The 19,349-nt window shown below is 40.6% G+C and overlaps 1 long non-coding RNA gene across 1 annotated transcript in view; it reads left to right on the top strand.

The window, feature by feature from the left end:
• LOC132396309 (uncharacterized) overlaps nucleotides 1-19,053 on the top strand; it is a 69,158-nt gene extending 50,105 nt beyond the window's left edge. Inside the window, exons 2-4 of the long non-coding RNA XR_009512942.1 lie at nucleotides 3,753-3,863; nucleotides 16,196-16,254; nucleotides 18,909-19,053. This is a non-coding gene — a long non-coding RNA (uncharacterized LOC132396309). The remainder of the gene's footprint in view (nucleotides 1-3,752; nucleotides 3,864-16,195; nucleotides 16,255-18,908) is intronic.
• The last annotated feature ends 296 nt before the right edge of the window (nucleotides 19,054-19,349 follow it).

Below are 19,349 nucleotides of genomic sequence, written 5' to 3'. Positions count from 1 at the left end.
CCCATCCCCATACTAAACAGTGTTGCAGCCTGTCGGAATGCTCTCCATTGCACATCTGCAGAAGTTTGATTGTTTTAGGTGACAAACCGAATCTCCTCAAACTCCTAATGAAATATAGCCACTGTCTTGCCTTCTTTATAGTTGCATTAATATGTTGGGACCAGGTTAGATCCTGAGAAATCTTGACACCCAGGAACTTGAAATTGCTCATTTTCTCCACTTCTGATCCCTCTATGAAGATTGGTATGTGTTCCTTCATCTTACCCTTCCTGAAGTCCACAATCAGCTCTTTCATCTTACTGACGTTGAGTCCAAGGTTGTTGCTGAGACACCACTCAATTAGCTGGTATATCTTGCTCCTGTACACCCACTTGTCTCCATCTGAGTTATATCATCAGCAAACTTATAGATGGCATTTGAGCTGTGCCTAGCCACACAGCCATGATGAAAGGCAAAGTGCAGTGGGTCCAGGCCCCTGTTGAGGCAGGAGTGGATTCTAGCCGTGGCCAACCTCTTGATGCATTTCATCACCCTAGATGTGAGTGTTACTGGACAATAGTCATTCAGGCAGCTCACACTACTCTTCCTAGGCACTGGTGTAATTGTTGCCCTTTTGAAACAGGTGGGAACTTCCACCTGTCGCAGTGAGAGATTGAAAATGTCCTTGAATACATCCATCAGTTGGCTGGCACAGGTTTTCAGAGCCTTACCAGGTACATACTCCATCGGGGTCTGGTGCCTTGCAAAGTTTCACCCTCCCAAAAGACAACCTGATGATGGCCTCTGAGACGGAGATCACAGGGTCACCAATGCAGGAGGGATCTTCACAGCTGTAGTTATATTCTCCCTTTCAAACTGAGCTCATCTAGTAATTTGCTTGGTAGGATGTAATGTCCTCCAAACCCTGCCAATGATGGCTGTTCCTCGATTCTAGAGGACCATTGAGAAACCACTTTCAGCCACAAGTTTGATGAGTATTTATCTAATTTCCCTTGCTACTTGGGAGTACAATACGTTTATAGTTGCATTTCAGATACAACCATACCAATCATGGTTCTAAAAATGAAGGCTAATATTGAAAAACATGAAAAGTTCAAAAAGTTCAAAGTTCAAAATAAATTTATTATCAAAGTGCATGTATGCCACCAAATACTTGAGATTCTTTTTCTTGCTGGCATACTCAATAAATCCATAACAGGACAAGAGCACAAGGCCATAAAATATAGGAGTAGAATTAGGCCATTTAGCCTATCGAGACTACTGTGCCATTTCATCATGGCTGATCCATTTTTCCTCTCAGCCCCGATCTCCTGCCATCCCCCTGCATCCCTTCATGCCCTGACCAATCACGAATCTATCAACCTCTGCCTTAAATATTCATCAGGACTTGGTCTCCACAACTGACTTAAATTAAACAAACTCTGTATCTTGGTGAGATAGGAATTTGGGACCCTCTGAAAATAATGACTTTCAAATTAAACCCTTCAGTGTCTTCTCCCTTGATGTTGCTGTCCATACTGGCAGCTCCTACAATGGCTGCGATTTGTTGGCGAATCACCCTGCAACATCTAACAATGCAAGCTCAGAAATGGCATTAGTAGCCACTGTAGTGATTGAGAACAGGTTTCAACTTGATCAGGCTCCTGAACTAGAGTGAGTCACATCCCTCATCTTAACGCTGAACTGACTCCACAACATAAAGAAGTACTTTCAAGAACTCTACAACTAAGTATTACTTATTTACTTGTTTATTATTTGCACTGTTTGTCTTATTTTACACACTGCTTGTTTATCAGTCTTTGTTATTTATACTTCTTCATAAATTCTGTTGTATTTCATTGTTTTCCTGTAAATGCCTGTAAAAAAGACGGAATCTCAAGGTAGCATATGGTGACATACATGTACTTTGATAATAAATTTACTTTGAACTTTGAGCAGGCAGCCTCCAGGGTCCTCTGGGGCAGAATGAGAGTTGCAAATGAAGGAATGAGTGCAAGAGAAAAGGAAAATCTAGCTGAATTGTGAGCAAACATTTGGAGAGCCTCAGAAAATTGCCACTGAATTCCACCCAGAATGATTGAAAAACCATGTTGTGTGAGGGCTGATACATATCTGGATCTGGAAACACATTAGCATGCAAGTGTGAAACGTCTGTTCTAATTCCCAGAATGACGCAAAATGGCTCGTATATATATGTCATTTCATCCTAATTTTTAATTGTGCGTCACTGAAAGAAATAGTATTGCATGACTGAATATCTGGGGCTGTTTCTTCCATCCTTCTCTCCTCCTGTAAAATTTTTCCAATGTTTTTCCTGTATAATTCATCTTTCCACCTGGCGATGAGGGGAGCCCCATCTGCATATGCCCTCAGGATCATGACCCATTAATTGCACTCACTGCTGTCTCTGAGCTGAGCCCAGTTTATTTTCAGTCTACATTTCTGTTCATTTACTTTTAACTTACAGGAGAATGTAGTCAAGCACGTAATTAAGTGACATGTTTCTTAAGCTTCAAACAGCTCAGAGACCACAAAACTGTAGCTTTCTATGGTATTCCATAGGCTTCCCCATCAATGAAAAAATATCCATCAAAGAAGTCCGCCAGCATCAAGTTGTATCTAATCTACTGCAGTTTAACATTTTACAATTTAACTGAGTGTTTTGCCCCAATTATCAATGTCTTTCTGTCTGGTTATAAATTTTATTCCAGCTGAATTGAGCAAACAACCACATCATTTTAATTTCTTGTTCATCTTTATGCTTACTCATAAGTGATGGGTTTTTATGTGCCACATTTCTAGATCTTTAGAAAGCAGTCTTCAGGAAATCATTTATCATCTATTTCAGACCTGACAATGGCAACTATGTTGAACCAAATACAACACTGTAAAGGTAAATGGCAAAGCACTGACACAAGAGATTCTGCAGATGCTAGAAATCCAGAGCGACACACACAAAATGATCGAGGAACTCAGCAGGTCAGGAAGCATACATGGAGAGGAATAAGCAGTCAATGTTTTGATCTGAAACATTGACCTCTTATTCCTCGATTGATACTGCTTGACTTGCTGAGTTCCTGCAGCGTTTTGTATGTGTTGTAAAGATAAATAGTGATTATTTGTTAACTACTATTGATGATAACTTTATCATCATTGATTAATGACAAGAAATGTTATATAGTCATCAGTGAGGTCTCCGATTGGATATGTCAGTAAGAATCATCTATAAACAAATCTGTTCATATTTAAGAGTAGTCAGTTATTTTAAAGCAGTCTTTATTGTTAGCCTGAAGTATTTATCAATGACAACCCATGTTAATTGACTGACCTTCTAGTGTCTTTATTTTGCTGATAACCTGCTGTGTTTAATTTCCAGCACACCTCTAAGTCCCACCAAGCTTCAAATTATTTCAAAATCCTGAGCTTATTTCATATACGTTGGCCTCCGAAGCAGATTGTCGGGTTGCACTCTGATTTTAGACTCACAGAATCTACAGTGGAGTGCAAGTTGCAGCAAATTGCTATCAGTAAAATCCAGGGATGTCTGTTAGTCATGTTTGCACCAGGTTCAACCAATCCCAGGAATAACATCCTCATTCATTTGAATGAAGATTGACAGTTGTGAGGGAGCAAGGTGTTACCTGATTTATATTCATGCTGAATTAATCAAAATAAATTATTCTAATTGTTAAAAGTAATCCAGTATTTTGTGTTCATTTATTCTTAGCTTCTATCATTTGATTTTTTTTCAGTCAGTTCTTGGATGTACCAAGATGAAAGAGATGCTCAGAAACATGGAGATGCAAGAGGTTTGCGGAAACCTGGAGCAACAGACAGAAACCTGGAGGAGCTCAACGGGTCAGGTAGCATTTCTGCAGGGAAATGTACCTCAACATGTTGGGTTGAGACCCTTCATCAAGACTGGAAAGAAAAGGGAGAAATAGCCAGTATATTGGGGAAGGGCTGGAGCAGGAATTGATGGTGATAGGTGGAGTCAGGTGAGGCCGGTGATAGACAGGTGAGTGAGAGGGGACAGTGTGTGTTAGATTCATGGGTTATGAACAAATAAATAGATGGCTGGAGTTGCTTGACACTTTAGTGCAAGGATGTTTATTAAGTGCATTGAAAGTCAAACCTGCAAAAATGAGCGAAAATAACAAAAAGAACACTGCAAGAAATTATCTACCAGAAAATACAATAAGAGCTCTGTACAGTTTTTGTCCAGTGTGAACTCCTGGCAGCTCCAATCTCTCTCTCTGAAGGTGATGAGCTCCTTTATGTTCAACACTAGGACATACCATCTTTAATTACCAACAAAGTTAACTTAAGACAAAATAAACAGAAGTATCTACTTTAAATATCATATTAAAAGAACATATACACATTTACACAACCCCATGACTAAAGGAATAGAATAATGCACAGTGTATGGTGGGAAACCTGCAAGAGGACCACAAGCTCACTGTGGTTTGGAGGCTGTGTGCCTCTTATGACTCAGAGAGACAAGGATTCATGCTTTGGCTCTGGTAGGGTCACCCATGCCAAACAGATCATAGGGTAGAGGCCAGGCTAAGAGTGGTCCAGGTTCGATGGATCAGCTCAGGGCTAACAGCCCTTACTGGTCAAATAAAGCTGTTACAGAAAGAGCAATGAGGAATCCTTCTATATCTATGTGTGAAGGAATTCCAAAGTCACCACTCGGGAATTACATGGCTGACAGTAGTGAAAACCGAAGGGAAGCTACTAGCACCATGAAGGAAGCCTTGACCACTGCTAAGACCAACACCAAAACTAGTTTTAGCCAAGAACAGATAGAGATGGAAGACCTTCACTGCTGCCCTTAACGCCAATAGCGTAAAGGGCAGCAAGTAAGTATGTTGGGAAATGCGCGATAAATCCAATCCAAGCACATCAACTTGCTTTAGGATCCATCATGAGAATATACCGGCGAAGACATTCAAGAGTGTACACTCAGCACAACTAGAGCATAATAACAAGGCTGTGTGTGAGACAGAGAGTATATATGAGTGTGAATATCTATGTAAGGAGTGTGTTTACCACTCCTTACATGCATATTCACACATAAATACTTGCGTTTCCCGGGTGCTGTCTGTCACATGATCACCCTTCTCCCCTGCGGCGATGATGCTCAGCAGCTGGGGCTAGTAGTCTGCAGTAACATTTCCATTCCTTGCTTTATGCTGGGCACAGGTTTTGAAGATTAGGAGCTCCAGCTACACTCTGACATTACAGTCCTTCATTGTCTCAATCTATGCCAATGCTCTGTGATCCGTGTAGAGGTCAAACTCCCTGCCAAAGAGGTAGTACCATAGCCTGTCACGGGTCCACAATGGCCAGACACTCCTTTTACCTGGTTTCCCTTGGGAGGTTTTTGGCTCAGGTGAAGGACAGGTCGCTCTTCTCCAGGTTTTCCTTGGGCCACACTGCTCCAAAGCCTACTCCTGAGGCATCCACCTGGATGAGGAACTGTTTGTCAAAGTCTGGACTCTGAAGGACAGGTGAAGAACACATCTGAGCTTTAAGGGCTTGAGAAGCATTTTCACATGCACTCGTCCACGTCACTGGGTTGTTTACAAGCCTCCCAGTGAGAATAGTCAGAGTGGCAAATTAGGGATTGAGCCACCAATACCTCCCTACCAGACCCAGGAATGACTTCATTTCCTTCTTGGTGTGAGGTTGCAGATCACTTCCACTTTGTCCAGCTGTGCTCAAACATCTCAATGTCCCAGTTGGTAGCTAAGATATCTGGTTTCCCTTCTTGCTCACTCACATTTTTGTAGATTGAGGATGAGCCTGGTAGCATGAATATTCCCCAAGACCCTGAGCAGACGGTCCAGGTACTTGACCACATCTGACTGTAGATGATCATGTCATTTAGATAGGCCACACTTAAGTCCTTGCAGCCTTGGGGCACCCAGTCCATCAGCTGCTAGAAGGTTGCTGGTGCACCATGAAGACCAAAGGGCATCAATGTAAATTGAAACAGACCCAGGGACATGCGGAAGGCAGTGAGGGGTTTTGATTGGTCATCCCTGGGAACCCATGAGTAGCCTTTACAAATATTTCATGTAGTAATGTAGATTGCACATCCACTTGTTTTTAAGTAGGTCATCAATGCAGGGCATAGGATAAGCATTAAAAAAAAAGGCATTCAACTTCCGGAAATCGCCCCTCAGGGTGGTTCTGTGGGTCAGTAATGAAATGAATGCTCCACTCACTATTTGAAGGCTCGATAATTCCCAGCTCCAGGATGGGCCATAACTCATCCTTCAGTACCCCCACAAGTTGCTCTAATGCTCTGTAACAGTATTGGCGTACTGAACCCTGGTAGGTCTGAGCTTAATGGAATGTCTTAGGACCTTTGTCAGTCCTGGTCTCACCTGGCACAACTGTGAAAAGTCAGCAAATATCTTCTGCAGCTCCACTGTTTGGCAGCCATCGAGATGGGAGAGGTCAACCTTCCCAGGCCCTTCCTGACCTCCAACACCCCTTCAGAGTCATCAACAATGGGTCTGTACAAATCTACAGAGACAGGAGAACCAGCACATTTCCCACGGTGCCATTGCCAGCATGACTTTCTAGGCCTTTTGGTTCCCCCCTTGCACGGACCAGCATCCAAGTCAGGCAGAGATTATAACCTGGCCATTGCTTTGGTTTAGCATGAGTCATGACAAAATAAGAAACAGCAATATCTACTCCTGGAGTAACAGATGGACGTGATTGGCTTGTTTCCTTCCTCAGCAACTCATGTAACCCAGGCAAATCTCTCCCCAGAATGATGTCAACTGGCATTTTCTCCAGAACCCCTACTTTTGTCAAATACTTGTGGTCACCCAGCTCAATAGTAAGTTTTGCTGGTGGCTCAGACTTCTAGTCACCATTTACAGATTGGTTAGTTGTTTGGTGACTGTAGATAATACCAAAGGCAGGGGCATGAATAAATGACAGAGAGCTACCAGAACCTAAAAGAGTTTAACAGGGTTTCCATTAACATTGACTATTATAAACATAGGCTCTTTCTCTTAACATTCTGCTGTTTTCCATTCCCATATTCACAATCATTACAGTCAATATCATTATCATCATCACCACATTCTCCCTCTCTTGATACTACACAGTATATACCTGACAGTTTGGGCTCCGTAAGAGGACATGCAGAGGACTTATGACCTGGCACCTGACAATGGTTGCAAATAAAGGTAAGAAGAAACTACCAGAGGTTTTTTGACCTTGATTCTTCCACTTTCCAATTCCACAGAGTTACCCTGAGAGTCCCTTGGAGGGTTACAGACTCTGTTGCTTTGGAATAATGACCATGATGGTGCCATCTTGTCAGCATTGAGATTCTGCAGGGCAAGTTGGCCCACAGTTAGTCTCTTCACTAGTTCATGCTCTCAGACCTGTGTTTTGGTGTCCGGAGAAAGAACCCACAGCAGCTACTCCAGAACAATGGCCTCACCAGTCACTTCCTTGGACTTCAGCTCAGGTTGAATCCATTGCGGCAGAGGTACTCAGGTGATGATACATCTCAGTAGGTGAATCCCCCAGGAGTAGAGTACTGGAATGAGAGCTTTGGCAATAGGTTTCTTGCAAGATTCAAATTTAGCCCACGGCACCTCCTTCAGATCAGGATAGTTGTTGGACCTCTCTTCATCCATTGCCATGTGGCTTCAAGAGCTTTATCCATCAGTAGTGGCACTAGCTGGCAGGCCCATTCCTTCTCTGGCTATTGCCATATCTGGACCATCTTTTTGAACCCAAGGAGATAATTCCCAATATCATCACCTTGTTGATAAAAAGACATCTTGGGACCCATCTGCAAGCTTTGGAGTTCCTTTCTAAATTCATTATCTCTCAAGTCAAGTCAAGTCACTTTTATTGTCATTTCGACCATAACTGCTGGTATAGTACATAGTAAAAATGAGACAACATTTTTCAGGACCATGGTGTTACATGACACAGTACAAAAACTAGACTGAACTACATAAAAAAAACACAGAGAAAGCTACATTAGACTACAGACCTGCACAGGACTGCATAAAGTGCACAAAAACAGTGCAGGCATTACAATAAATAATAAACAGGACAATATGGCAGTAAGTTGGTGTCAGTCCAGGCTCTGGGTATTGAGGAGTCTGATAGTTTGGGGGAAGAAACTGTTACATAGTCTGGTTGTGAGAGTCCGAATGCTTCGGAGCCTTTTCCCAGAGGGCAGGAGGGAGAAGAGATTGTATGAGGGGTGCATGGGGTCCTTCATAATGCTGTTTCCTTTGCGGATGCAGCGTGTAGTGTAAATGTCCGTGATGGCGGGAAGAGAGACCCTGATGATCTTCTCAGCTGACCTCACTATCGCTGCAGGGTCTTGCAATCAGAGATGGTACAATTTCTGAACCAGGCAGTGATGCAGCTGCTCAGGATGCTCTCAATACAACCCCTGTAGAATGTGATAAGGATGCGGGGTGGGAGATGGACTTTCCTCAGCCTTTGCAGAAAGTAGAGACGCTGCTGGGCTTTCTTTGCTACGGAGCTGGTGTTGAGTGACTGGGTGAGATTTTCCGTCAGGTGAACACCAAGAAATTTGGTGCTCTTAACAATCTCTACCGAGGAGCCGTCGATGTTCAGTGAGGAGTGGTCGCTCCATGCCCTCTTGAAGCCAACAACCATCTCTTTTGTTTTGTTCACATTCAGAGACAGGTTGTTGGCTCTGCACCAGCCTGTTAGCCGCTGCACCTCCTCTCTGTCAGCTGACTCGTCATTTTTGCTGATGAGACTCACCACGGTCATGTCATCAGCAAACTTGATGTTGTGGTTCAAGCTGTGTGTTCCTTTGCTGGGCAGACAAAAAGTCACTGAACAGATTTTCCAGGGTGTGTTAGGAGGCCCTTCTGCTTTTGACCTGAGTTTTGCTGTGGACTGAAGAGGGTGAAGGAGGGATAAAGAAGGGGTGAGGAGGGCTGGGGGGGAATATCAGAAAAAAGGGGAACACAGGAGAGTGGTTTTGGAAGTTAGAGAAACCAGTGTTCATGCCATCAGGCTGGAAACTATCAAGACTGAATATGAGGTGATCTTCCTCCAATCTGCACCTAACCTCAACTTGGCAATAGAGAAGGACAGAAACATTATAGTTTTTTTTGACAGATTTGACAGCCAGTTAAACCAGCCTTTAAAGGTTGTCCAATTTTCTGAGCTGTGTCATGGGCAGGAGTTGTTCTGCACCCTCCACTCCATTCCCACCATGAGCTGATGCCCTGAAACTCAGTAGTGTGACTCTATGTGCTGTGAGTCTCTGTCCCACGTGGGAGTAATTCAGACAAAATGCTGGAGGAACTCAGCAAGTTAAGCAGCATTGGTGGTGTTACAAGGATTACTCTTTATTAATAATAATTGTTTAGGCACAGAGAGGATCTGTATTTGCGGACAAGTATCTTCATCGCCCCAGTTGAAGAGCACGTAATTTTCACATCCGAATACCTGCATGCACAACTGCTAAATTTCCCTGACCCTCTGTGAACAGTCAAAGAATTGGAAAGGTAATACCCGGGAAAGGAGTCTACACTAATGATGTGTTCCTGTGGCTCCTGATCTAATCTCCATGTAACAGACGTAATCCACATGTGTGATGATTGGTTTCCAGAGTGTCTTCGCTCCTTTGCATTCAAAGCCTCTCATTTTTATACTCTTTCCTAACCAGTTCAAATTGCTTCAATCTCATTAGTTTGAGGTCAACTGACAGACCTGGATCACCTCCTTATTGGCTCTGGTCCACAGAGCTACAACCAGCATTGTTCTATGGCCTTTGCCCTCAGCCTTGTCCCTTATGTTCTATTCAATTCTGACTGGTTCAAACCAGTTAAATCAGGTGACTGCCTGAGACATTGCAGTTTTCTCCTCCTGCAAGCCTGCTGCTTTACACCACAAATAGCTACTTGTCTAAGGCTACGTCCACACTGCTCCAGAAAAATCCATAACCAAAGCTTTTTCTCTTTGTTTTTACCCTTCTTCCACACTAAAACAGCATTTTCGTCCCCCGAAACTGGAGATTTTTAGAAACACTCTCCAAAATGGGTATTTTTTAAAACACTGCTTGGGCAGTTCAGTGTGGACGGGGTAACTGGAGAAATCTGAAAACGCTGTCAGGTGGCAGCGCGCCATTTTATTGTTTTCTTGAACGCAACCTGACAATTTCAGAACAAATGGCAATGAGACTGAAGCCAGAAGAGTTCAAAATATATTCACCAAATACTTTGACCCATAACCTACTGAATAAATAAGTATACTGTACTCACTTTGCCCTGTTTTCTGTCCTTGCTCGTATGAAGGTGGTTTCTATTTATTCAAGTACTTCTCTGACAATAGATGTGTAACAGCCTAATGAAACATTGTATGGAAATACAAGATAATACTGATGTAGACATGTTTTATACATTTAACAAGGTGCTTTATTAATGCAACAGAGTTAGTCAGTTCTTCAATGTTCGTCATCAGCCGGGTCATACTTCCGTGAACTCCCTGTCGGTTGCCTCCATACGCTTCAGTATTTGTTTTTTATTACTTTTAAGTCCTCCTGCACGAGAGCCAACAGCTGCCCGTCATTTAAGTTTTTCTAGTCTGTAACTGAACAAACACGCGCCATCTTTCACAGCGAGATTCGACACCAAACACGTCACTTGTTTTCAGTAGATGTGCCCTACGCATGTGCAGTAGGAGGAGATTCACTTAAATCTCCATTTCAATGTGGATGGAGATATTTTTAAAAATGTCTAGTGTGGACGCCTGTCGTTTTTACACTAAACCAGCGTTTTCAAAATTGTCCAGTCTAGTGTGGATGTAGCATGAGAATGGTCTCAAGCTTAGCAGGTCATTAACAGAAAACTCCTTGCATCCACATTCCATTGCTCTGATTAAATTACCCTGAGCAAGAAATCAGTTCAAACCGTTCACAAAATGGTGGCTGCAAGGACAGTCTCACAAAATGGCCATGTACATTCCTATTCACTGATTGTCATTCTTTCTGGCCAACATCTTCCTCCTCTTGATCCAAAGATATTTATTTTATGATCAATATCCTCCTCTCATTCTGTTGACTGCCATTGGTCCCCAGTAGATGTGCAACACTAACATTACGTATTTATTTATTGTTTATTTATTGAGATACAGCATGGAATAGGCCCTTCCGGTCCTTTGAGTCATGCACCCAACAACCCCTGATTTAATCCTAGCCTAATCATGGGACAATTTACAATGACCAATTAATCGACCAGTATGTCTTTGGATTGTGGGAGGAAACCGGAGCACCTGGAGGAAACCCATGTGGTTACAGGGAGAACATACAAACTCCTTTCAGGCAGTGACAGGTATTGAACCTATGTCGTGTGTACTGTAAAGTGTTGTGCTAACCACTACATCACCATGCCACCCCACAATAGCGTAACAGTTAATATAAATAATGCTAATAATTACTTACTGGAATCACGCTCTTTATACTGGCAATCATCTCTTCTGTTTTATAAAAGTGTCATCCTCTAATTTTTCCATTATTTCAGCCTTCTACCTTCGAACTTGATATACATTAAGCAATGCAATTAACAGAGTACAAATGCATACTATTATCACCCATAGATATATTTGAACATTTTTGTCCCAATTCCAAAACTTACTCCAAAAGACTGAGTCACTCTGTATTGCATTTGCTTACCAGCTTGAGTTTTAATTACTTTAGTGTGTTTAGTCCATTGATGGATTATCTCCCTTGCCTCCTCTACAACACATGTACAGTCTGCAGTCAAGAGAGGAATCAGTGGCAACTTGGTAACATCTTCCCACAAACATTGATCTTGTTCCATTTGTTGGATTGTGTGGTGTTCCTTCGCTACTGTGAGTACCTCTAGCTGCGATAAAGTTTGCTGACTAGATGAAAAGTCTTATTTCCAGTTGTGAAATTGTGACCCCTCCAAGGGGCGTTGTTTCCATCCCTTGTTACAGCTGTTGCCATATAATATCTCTCCCACCAATGTATATTGTAAGAAAGACTGATATTTCATGGGCAAAATAGACAACACACGATCTTCTTTACTGAAACCACAATGCACAAGTTTCTGTCTTTGCATTTTTTTTCCTGGGCAAGATCAGGGGTCTCTCCCTTGTTGGAATTTTGATAACTCTTCTCTTTACCTGTACTGTACCACTCATCACAAGAGCATGTGTCGGTGGGGTACTTGAGGATATCCAAGCCTTCTCAAGATATTTGCCCACAATGTGAATCATTTCAAAGGGTAGGTTAAATTATTTCCATTTCCATGCAATCTGATCTTGATAATTTTCTCAATATCTCACATTTCTGCTGGAGGGACTGTGTCTGTGTTTCTAATTCTGCCATATCTAGGGTGTTGACTATTGATACTCCTGGTGCATAGCCTGCTCGCACTAATTCCAATAGTCCTCATTTCCTGTAATTTTTGACAGGCTTAAACTCAATTCTGCTGAGTTGTCTCCGAAGGTCAGTTAGATCAAAAATTATCTGCATGTGCTGATACCCTGATGACAAAGTGATAAATTCCCAATTATCTTCTGACACTAATTTTACCTGTTTTGTATTACTTGGGGGAGTAGTTTGGAAAACCATGAAGGGGCCTGGGCCCTGATAGAAACTCATACCCATATTCTTGAGCTCCTCTCCCATTTTACTCTCCCCAGTCCCCTGTGGACACTCTATAATGATGGAAGCAACCTTCAAGAAATGCTTGATGTGGTATATCTCATGTGCAGATCACTGCCCACACAATGAGAGTGATTCCACAGAACTGTAATCATTACCTGAGGGCTACTCAGTAATTGGATCTAAAAACTGACTGATGATTATTCTGTCTGGGATAACTGCATAATATCTCCTCTAGAATTTTATTGCATATGAACTGTACCTTCGTACCTTCTGGAATACCTAAGGTTTTGTCCACACATGTCAAACCATCTATCCCCCTGCATAATAGAAATTTGGGTCCTCTATTTCTTCTTTGTTAGCCTACCTTACCTGCACCTGTTGAGAAAAAATGTTTCTGATCACCGTGTTCGCCAAGCAATAACATCACTGTTGATAGGTTTGTCCACTGTACTGGCTCTGGAGCAAGGCCAACCATGGCCCAGTACAGTTAATTCCAAATGCAACAAAATACAGTACTCTTTTTAAGCTGAATTAAACCTGTAACACACAAGGTATTTTCTGCTCTTATTTCCAGTTTAAGTCTTATTTTAAGAAGTACCCCTCAGTAATAATGATCATTTAGGCACAGCGAGAATCTGTATTTACCACCAAGTTTCTTTATTGTCTCACTGAAGAGCACATGAATTTTCTCATCCAAATACCTGCGTGCATAACTGCTAAGCTTCCCTGACCCTCTGGGAACAGTCAAAAAGAATAGAAAAGTTAATACCTGGGAAAGGAGTCAAAGCTGCCTCGGTGTCTGTCGTACTCTTGATCTAATCTCCACATGTCCAGTGTGGGGTACTCCTCATCCATGGTGGTTAGTCTCCGGTGATTTGTTGTTCCTTTGTGTTCAAAGTCTGCCATCTTTGTACTCTTTCCTCACCAGTTCAAATGTTGTGCTTCAATCTCATTGATTCGAGATCACCTGACTGACCTGGGCCAACTCCTTATCAGATCTGGTCCAGGATTGTTCTATGGCCTTTGCCCCCAAGCCTTGTGCCTTTTATCTTTTTCAACTCTGACTGCTTCAGGTGACCCGGACACTGAGTATAACAAAATTACAAATTGCTCCTCCTGCAACCCTGCTACTTTACAGAATAAATAGCTACTTGTCTGAGAATGGTCACAGATTTAGCAGATCATTAGCAGAAAACTTCCTGCATCCACATTCCATTGCTCAGATTAAATTATATCAGAGCAAGAAATCAGTTCAAATAGTTCACAAACTGTGAGCTGCAAGGGTGGTCTCACAAAATGGCCACCTCCATTCTTGTTCACTGATTGTCATTCCATCTGGCTAACAGTGGAAAACAAAAAAGAATCAACTTTTCAGATTGAGACTCTTCATCAAGTCTCGGCCCGAAATATCAACTCTATTTCTGCTTGATCTGCTGAGTTCATCCTGTATTTTGTGTGTGTTACTCCGGATTTCCTGCATCTGCTGAATCTCTTGTCTTTATGATTTGGTACCACACAAGACTGAGTTATTGAGGATGAAGTGGCTTAGAATTCCAATAAACAACAGTGGATGTGCAACTATGTCAGGAGCAAGCATGGGTGATTCACCATTGACTAGAAATCTGGGCCTGAGAAATTTGCATAAATAAGTAGTTTAGCAATTCTACCGTTGCTTGGAAACTAAAATTCCAAACTATCAGTTTGACTCTGGGATGCTATCTATTATTAGGAAGCAAAATGTACCATTCCAGTAGTATTATATAGTTAAAAACCAGGCTAGGAACTACAGATAAAACCTTAATTGTTACAAATGAAATAATGTGTAGTGGTGTTCTCAGTCTTTCTGCAATAGCTGATTCTGTTGCATTGCTCTTCATTTTGAGAAATACTTTTACTGTGATTTTTTTCTGAAATTCAATTGCATTACATTTTATGCAAAAATGTGAAACAGTGTAATAAGGTAATATTATAAAATGTTATTTATTAAAAGCATTCTTTTATTATTTCTCCATATTGTGTTAAGTTGGTGTAGTTTGATGCGCTAAAGATAGGAAATTTAATTAAAGTGATTGAAAATGACTTGTGGAAGACAGGGCAATCTCATTTGATTGGGAGAGCTGTGAATTTCTTGGTAAATTTAAATAAAATTTCAATAAAACCAATCAATGTGTATTGATTATAACCATGTGGTTCAAATAATCAACTAATCTAAAAAGGGTTGCAAATGAGTTCAATTATTTGAAGGTAATTAATTTGTTCTGGGTCCATTGCTGATTGTGGAATTTTAGTTTGCTGCAATTGTGGTGTGTATGTTTATTTTAAACTGTTCTTGGAAAACAGGGAAGTCTGAGTTCTGTGCAAAACCTGATTTATATTTAAAAGTTTTGCACCAATTAAATTTATTTTGGCTAAATTCTTAGGGAAAAAACATAACGTAGGTAAAACAACACATATAAAGTGCTGGTGGAACACAGCACGCCAGGCAGCATCTATAAGGAGAAGCACTGTCGATGTTTTGGGCCGAGACAGCCCTGACGAAGGGTCTCAGCCTGAAATGTCGACAGTGCTTCTCCTTATAGATGCTGCCTGGCCCGCTGTGTTCCACCAGCATTTTGTGTGTGTTTGAATTAACAGCATCTGCAGATTTCCACGTGTTTGCTCATAACATAGGTAAATCCTAGTCTAAAATTATACCACTTTATTGAAGGACAGTCCACAGAAAACACACACAAAATGCTGGAGGAACTCAGCAGGCCAGGTAGCATCTATGGAAAGAGTACAGTTGATGTTTCCGGCTGAGACCCCAACTGCATTCTTTTCTATAGATGCTGGCTGGCCTGCTGAATTCCTCCAGCATTTTGTAAGAGTTACTTGGATTTCCAGCATCTGCAGATCTTCTCTCATTTGTGATTATTCCTCAGAAAAGACCACTTTCATACTTTAATGCAATAGATCAATTTCTTTTGATTAATTAATCTTCCTCTGGACATGAGCTCTTGGAATGTACTCATTGGATGAAGCCTGTGGTTTGTACCCTTGGTGCAGAGTTCAGGGTTTCACTTATTGTGAATACTTGGTCCAGAATTTGGTATGAAGTTAATACTGCTGCATCACAGCTGTAGGCATCAGGAGCTGGTCTTGTCTTCAGATCTTGTGTGTACAGAATTCTGGTCAGGCTTCCTCCATATGCTTTAATGACATTGATTTATTTTCCTCTCACATTTGGAAGATGGCCTTCTAAGTTGATTGACTATAATAACTTAGTGTGGGTTAGTGGCATAGGGAATCAAAGAAAGTTGATGGGTATATGCAAAGGACAATAAATTGAAAGGTGACAAGGAAAAAGGAGAGGACGAATAGGGTAAATGGGATGGCTCCTCCAGAAGATGTCATTGACTCAATGGGGCTAAGTAGCCTCCTGTGGCATGACAAAGATGATTTATTTGATTTTATTGTCTTTTTCATCCTTTAATGAAGTTTGGATTCTTTGACCAAATTCTTCTTGTGTTTTCTCAGAACCTCTGTGCAGATAGCGAAGTTTGCTGAAATGGCCTTGCCTCAAGAAAATGCCAAAAGTAATTATTTTTATTTTACACTTTATATCATTAGAGTATGAAATTATTTCTAATTTATTTTCCTAACAGTGATGGTTCACACCACAATTTTACAATTTTTTAAATATTATGCTGTATTTGCCAGCTGGAGATAATTATGGTTAAAAAGGCAATTATCTGTCTTCAGTAATTTTAAGAAATACTGGGCAGGCACAATGGTAAACAATTGTTAAAGAGGAGAGAAAAGTAATTGAAAGTTGTAAAGTTGTACATGAATGTGGCAGAGAAGGATTCTGCAAAGCCACCCCCCAAAAATACTAACAATATGACATTTTTTTTCCTTTTTATGAGAATAGATTTAGATTTGAGCCTTTCATTATCACTTCATGGTACAAAAATTATATATCTCTTAACTTGCAAATACAAAGAGCTAGAGTAATGGATAAGAATTCTGCCTTTGTGAAATCTGTAAAAGAAAGCATCTATTGTACTAATGAATGCTTTGACCCAGTAAATGAAATGACATCAATTAATGAAAAGCTAGCAACTTCATTAAAAAACATCTGAACCCTGTGGAAAAGCAATAACAAAAATGTATATGCTATTTTTTTTATCACTGTGGCATCATTCACCAGGGAATGTAATGGCTGAAGCTGATCCTTATGGTTTCAGCACTTCAGGATTTTGATTGAGTGCAAAACACTGCCTCCCTCACAGGAGAGCACCAAAACCTATTTATTTCTATGCTCACTTGGTTGAAATTTCAATGGCAAGGTATACACCCAGCAGAAACAGGCTTAGGTTTCACTGTCAATCACAGTTTTGACCTTGAAAAGGGAAATGCTATCTGAAAGAACCATTAATTAATAAATGGAGTCGGAAAATTTAATTAGAAGAAAGCTTTGGTCCACTGCCGGCTTGAGAGATATCCTTCAGCTGCTTACCAGTCATTGTCACTTTGTGTCTTTGTCACTTCCTTTACCTTGCCTCTATAAATTAGAAACATGCATTCATTCTAAGTGATTCATTCACTTGAGTCATTCTGTTCAATACATTTTGGGATGTGCTTAATCCTTTCAACAGGAAGTTTACTTTGTGTGGTGATCTTAAGTAAATTTTGCTTCCCTTTAGGAATTAAATAATTTTACTTAAAGTATAAATGATAACATTAGGGCTATTGGCTTAAGACAATAGCCATTTAATATATTTTCTTAAAAATATAAAGCTACCAGAAAAACAAATAGATTTGCTTACTGAATGATAAACACAAGAGATTTTGCAGATGCTGGAATTTCAGAGTAACACATACAAAACGCTGGAGGAACTCAGCAGCTCAGGCAGCATCTAATGAAAAGAGTAAACATCAGCATCCATCTTGATGAAGGATCTTGGTCTTTCTATTGACACTGCCTGACCTGCTGAATTCCTCCAGCATTTTGTTATTCTGCTTATTCATTCAAAATTTTATTCATTGATACCAAGTTAGAAGCTACAAACACAACATTTTAAAAAATTGCTGTGAAAATAATGGTAGTTCCATATTTCATGGCAGCGAATGATGGATAATGTCTTGGACTCAGTATTCAACGTTACCATCACACCACAACTAAGACTTCAGCACTTCAGATAATGGATGTTTCTGGTGTACTATGTTACTTGTTTTTTTTATTAAGATTCTCACTTTGCATCCTCTGTTCCCAAATGGAACAAAATATTGCAGTAATAAATCGAGCAATATTTGTTATTACCCAGCTCCATCTCCTTAATTTTGCACATTGATCTGCTTTTAAAATTACTTTTAATAAATTAGTAAAAAGTTCAATTTCTAAGACTAACTCAGGAATCATTAGAGATAAGTTTAAAAGACATTTGAAATAATACTAAAGCAGATTCCCAGATGAAATAAGGCACAGCGATAGCATGGCAAAATAAAGCCGTGTAGGTGATGATGGAAGTGTACCTGACCCAATCTCGATGGTAACAAAGCACAGCAATTAATGACTGGAAATGGCTGCAGTCAACTGAAGCAATGCCAGGGAAATGTAAACATACAACATACATTAAGGAAGGTGCAAAATTGTAAGTGATTTTAAATATCTTAATTAAAATGAAACACAGGGAGAATTTACAAAACTGATAATGTAAATTCCTGGTGATGAGTTAAAAAATATCATTTCCTATGTCAACTGTCTCTAGATAAGACAAAGAAAATTCTTTAACAGTATTCCCTTGATCCCGATCTTCTGTTTATGCCCCACTCTATTTCTCTCCTTTCATGATTTATTTCCCAATTTGACCTCTAGGGATGTCATTCACATGCTTCTTTCTCATTCCATATTGTTGTTTTTCTGACCATTTTCAGCTGTATTTCCCTTTACATTTTTGTTTTATTTCTATTTTTTATGTTCCTTGCATATATATATATGAATGTAACAACAAAAACTGAAGCAAGAATTGCACTTGTGCCTGGTCCACCATTAAATAAAATTCTGACTGACCATTGCCTCAGCAGCATCTTCCCTCATTTGCCTTGTGTCCCTAACATCTAAAAATTCATCCCCTATGGGAACATGTATTTTCAAGAAAACTAGAAGCTTCATGGAGGATCAGAGAATAACAGTTGTTGGGGGTGTATGGGACTGAATAATACAGGACTGATTATTTCTCCTTTCTAGCTGTTGGAGGCCGGGAGTTTGGGAGGCACTGTGAACGAGCGAGAGCAGAACTGCAGTGAATGCTGATGGAAAAATAGGGGAGTCAATCTGCTGCTCTGCATCAACCTTTGGAATGTACACAGAGTAACATCTGTGCAATAAACAAACTCAGACTCAGAGAATTACTGAAGAAAAACTCAAATGAGTGTCTAATGCTTCGGGACAGGTGAGTGGAGTACGTGTATCGACAACAAACCTCCATACTTTGCTTCACATGGTTGGAGATGTGTGATGATGAGAATAACTACTTCATTTAAAAGACGTAGTCAGCCTGAGGGGTACAGCGGTATGCATGATGTGCCTACAGCATTATAATTTTGTCCCAGAAAATTGCTTACTGGTTAATAAGTTGCATTTTTAGCATTATACTTGAGATAAATACCATGCAGATTCATTGGGACA

Source organism: Hypanus sabinus, chromosome 7 (genome assembly GCF_030144855.1).
Source record: "Hypanus sabinus isolate sHypSab1 chromosome 7, sHypSab1.hap1, whole genome shotgun sequence".
In the NCBI taxonomy this organism is placed as follows: Eukaryota; Metazoa; Chordata; class Chondrichthyes; order Myliobatiformes; family Dasyatidae; genus Hypanus; species Hypanus sabinus.
Note: the sequence above shows the minus strand (reverse complement) of the source record. Positions and strands in the feature narration are given on the sequence as shown.